The sequence below is a fragment of the Triticum urartu genome, chromosome 2 (assembly GCF_003073215.2).
Source record: "Triticum urartu cultivar G1812 chromosome 2, Tu2.1, whole genome shotgun sequence".
Classification (NCBI taxonomy): Eukaryota; Viridiplantae; Streptophyta; class Magnoliopsida; order Poales; family Poaceae; genus Triticum; species Triticum urartu.
The window spans coordinates 654,859,893-654,864,677 of record NC_053023.1 but is presented as its reverse complement, the minus strand read 5'-3'; the positions used below and the strand labels follow the sequence as shown (position 1 = coordinate 654,864,677).

Genomic DNA, 4,785 nt, shown 5'->3' with positions numbered 1-4,785 from the left:
TAGTATGCAAACAACGATAATACAAGAGTGTAATTTACAAATATTTGCTTAGTATTTGTGTGTATATATTTACACTCATCCAACATCCCAAAAATACCTACAAAAGAAAAACGTAACACAAAATAATAAAGAAAAACAGAAACATAAGAAGAAGCACATAAAAACAGAAAAACAGAAGAAAAAACAAAAAGAAGGATGGGCTGGGCGGTATAGGTAATGGGCTTTAGCCGAGTAACAAATCGACTGACCCAAATATGTGGCCAGTCAAAAAAAATAGCCCAAACCAGCTCATAGAACATACCCGAAAAAACACAGCATGAATTTCAGAGCAGGAATCAACGGTCAAAAAAATTGACTGACCCAAATTGAAAATTCAGACGACTTACATATACTAGCTAAAGTTTTGATGTATGTATCACAAATATTTTTTTTTGACGGGTGTATCACAAATTTTTAGTAGAATGAGAAGTTGTATGTTTTTCCATTCTCTTATGAAAATGAGAGGAGCATGCAACTCGGACCACAAACATCGGCCAAACTAGCTATATGCGTGTGCCAGTGAACATGCAAGCAGCGGCGTACTACTCCAGCTCTCTCTGTGCGTCTGCGACGGTATATGCACCATCCGGGAAACGAGAAAAAATCTTCGAAGAAGCAGAAGAAGACGACGACGAAGAATATAGGCGAGAGACGAGAGCGACCACCTTCGGTTACAAACAAGAAAAATCTTCCAGAAGTAGAAGAAGATATGGAGAGACGAGAGCAAGCACAGCACCGTCAGATACAGACATCCATGGACTCCCAGTCAATACGTTCGACTACGGCGTATGAACGAACGCGGATCCGTCGAGTCTGCTCGTGTGCCCCGGCTTGCTCTCCATGCGCGCGCGTGTATAAATAGAAGCGCAGGCAGCATGGTTCCTACGTGCTTAGTACCTCCCTCCCTAGTTCGCGAAGTATCGCAAGAAGAAGCAAGCAAACCAGCTAGCTAAATGGCGCCGATTCACAGCTCACGCCGCCTCGACGGCACACTGCTTTCGCTTCTGCTCGTGCTCGTGGCCGCCACTGCCTTTGTCAGCGCGGCCGCGGCGCGAGGGGACGCGCTGGCCGCCCGGCACGAGCGGTGGATGGCCAAGTACGGGCGCGTGTACACGGACGCTGCCGAGAAATTGCGCCGGCAGGAGGTGTTCGCGGCCAACGCGCGGCACATAGATGCTGTCAACCGGGCGGGCAACCGGATGTACACTCTCGGGCTCAACCAGTTCTCCGACCTCACCAACGAAGAGTTCGTGGAGAAACACCTCGGGTACCGTCACCAGCGCGGCGAGGAAAGCACGCCGGTGGCCGCCGTGAACATGTCCATGGCTCAGTTCGAGCCCACGCCGGACAGCGTGGACTGGAGGGGGGAGGGCCCAGGGCGCCGTCACCCAAATCAAGGACCAAGGCGCCAACTGCGGTAAGAATCTGCAGCTCCTGAAATGCATGCATACTTGGTTTAAGGGCGTAGCATAGGCCAAAGATCGCAAATGAATATAAATCTTTAAACGTACAGGTTGCTGCTGGGCGTTCGCGGCGGTGGCGGCGACGGAGGGGCTCGTAAAGATCGCCACCGGCAACCTCATCTCCATGTCAGAGCAGCAGGTGCTCGACTGCACCGGCGGCCCCAGCACCTGCCAGAGCGGCTACATCAACGACGCCTTAAGCTACATCGCCAAGAGCGGCGGCCTGCAGCAGGAGGCAGCCTACGCGTATATCGGCCAGCAGGGCGCGTGCCGCGGCGGCGACGTCAGCCCAAATTCAGCCGCCGCCGTCGGCGCACCCCAGTTGGTGAGCCTGAACGGCGACGAGGGCGCGTTGCAGGAGCTCGTGGCCAGCCAACCGGTGGCCGTGAGCGTGGAGGCCGACCTTGACTTCCACCACTACATGAGCGGCGTGTACACCGGCAGCTCGTCGTGCGGGCAGAACCTGAACCACTTCGTGACGGTGGTGGGCTACGGGACGGACGGCGGCGGGCAGGAGTATTGGTTGGTGAAGAACCAGTGGGGGACGACGTGGGGCGAGGGGGGCTACATGCGCCTCACCCGCGGGAACGGCGGCAACTGCGGCATGGCCACCTACGCCTACTACCCGACCATGGACAACTCTTAAACACCAGTACTACTTCATCAGTCAGTCCGTGCATCATCGAGTATGGTTTATCAGCTAAGCTTTACGTACAATACCTGAATACCATGCAGCTGCAGACTGCAGTACACGACGTATATACGGATTTGTTTTGAATAAAGCATGGATCCTCGTACAAATGATTCATTTGCCCATGTAATACACCACAAAGTTGCAAGCTTGTATATGAAGATAAACACTTGTACTACATCAGTCCATGCAGCACCGAGTGTTGGCTAGCTACAGTATGGTGTATATATGGATTTCGAATCTTTTTGAAAAAATGGATTTTAAATAATGAACATTAAACGCATGCATGGATCGTCGTAGAAACGATGCATTTGTCTATGTAATAGTATAAACTTTGAAGCTTGTATATTATGAAAATAAAATTTTCTAATTCAATGAAACGGACGTTCCTCAATGTTAGGTTCTCATGCCGGTTCTTCTCCTATCACAACCCGACATAAATCTGCATCATCTATTTGTCTCGTATTACCTCATTACAGGAGCATTTTTTCACCAAAATGGTACGATAGACTACGTTGCAACATCATGGGACCGGCTACTGAACATGTGACTGAATTCTCATTTTAGGTCATTCACTTTTTTTTTGGTATTGCGTCTTGTCCGGGTGAACATGCATGCATGCCGGTGAGTTTCTTGTTAAATTTTTGCATCGCGTGCAATCGATAATCATGTGCACTCACATGAGCTTTCCTGAATGCTTTTTTTTAGTTGCATTGCTTCATGAATTGATAGGGCTATTTGAGTGCATGCATGTCACATACATATGCCAAAATGCATAGTTTAAGCCTCCGGTAATTTTGCATACTATTATGTTTCTTAAAAAAATGTTTTTAGTAGGTCGTCACTATAAAATGAAGTATATTCTAGTTGCTAATACAACATTAACTAGTGCCACACCAGTGCAATATAAATTTAAAGAAGAACATAAACTAAAAAAGAGAATAAATACAAATATAAAATATGGAGTGCATTGCGTGGTCAGATAATACATGCATGCTTGTTGCTTCTCCTCACCGTGCACCATTCATAGATTTAGGAGGGTGAAAGGAACCACCATTTTGGCATCATGTGCATGCTATTTCCTGAGCATGTCATACATGGATGGGTTACACATACATGCCATTCAGAGCTAAACTTTGTTGGATAAATGGATGGGACTACATATATGCAACACTCACTAAACAAAAACTAAAACCAAAGCTAATACAAAAAACAGAATATGTTCTAAGAAAATATGAATCAAGGGAATTGGTATTACCTAAAAGAAGAAAGAAAATGTAAAAACGCATAAAACAAACAATGACGCAAAAGTGCACACGATTGGCATAAAATTGCATTGTTTCATAATATGCAAAAATAAGCATATAGTAGTGGATTTTTTAGACAACGGTATGAATCACACACACACACACACACACTGCATAAAAAATAGTTAGTATATATTCATGTTATGGGGCCTATTACTTGATAGGCGCATATTCATGTTTTAGTGAAGAATGAATTAGTGGCATTGCTATTACCCTTTAATAATAAAGAAAATAAAAAATAAACAAAATCAAAACCATGAAGTTTTCTATGGAAAAATGAATTAGTGGCATCAGTATTGCCCTTTAAGAAGAAAGAAAATTAAATTAAATTAAAATCAAATAATGAGGTTTTTGAACAAATAATGAATTGGTGATATTTCCATTACGCTTTAAGAAGAAGGAAAATGGAAAAAAATGTAAAATAAAGGTTTGAAAAAATTGCACAGAATATAAACAAAAATTGTGCTTTTTAAAATATGCAAGAATAAGCATATAATAGCGATTTGTTTGCAAATAAAAGGTTACTAAGCATGAACGAGTTAGTGGCATTGGTATTATCTTAAAAGAAGGAATGAAATGAATAATAACTAAATCTAAATAATCAAGTTTTATAAGGAATAATTAATTAGTGCCATTGGTATTACTCTTGATGAATAAAGATAATTAAAAGTTAAAAAAATATGCACATGACTTTGCACTATAGTAGTGTATTTTTCGCACATGTTACATAGTATTTGTGTGTGTGTGTGTGTGTGTGTGTGTGTGTGTGCATTTACACTCACCCAACAACTCAAAAATACCTACAAAATAAAATAAAATAAAATAAACGAACTAATAAATAAAAACAAACCAAAAAGGGGAAAACACATAAAAATAGAAAAACATAAGACATAACAAAGGGAAAGAGGGATGGGCAGGGCGGTACAGGTGATGGGCTTCAGCCCAGTGGCAACTTGACCGGCAGAAATATGTGGTCAGTAAAAAAATGCAACCAGCTCACAAAGTAGTCCAAGAAAACAGAACGAATCTCAGAGCATGAATCAATGGGCAAGAAATCGACTGAACAAATTTAAAATTAAGGCGACTTACATATAGCTAAGGTGCAAAACTATATTAAACAAATTGTCCAAAATTAAGAAAAAACAATTGAAAAGCTTGAAAGAAAATATTATATGTCGGTCATTTGATAAGCGGATAGACAGGTAAATCAAGATCTAATTTGGACAACACACACCAAGGGAGAGTTCATGCGTGTACCGGACATAGAGCATGAAGCCCCCCCCCC

General features: G+C 43.0%; 1 pseudogene; it reads left to right on the top strand.

The window, feature by feature from the left end:
* The first annotated feature begins 941 nt into the window (after positions 1-941).
* LOC125533894 lies at positions 942-2,494 on the top strand (annotated as a pseudogene).
* The last annotated feature ends 2,291 nt before the right edge of the window (positions 2,495-4,785 follow it).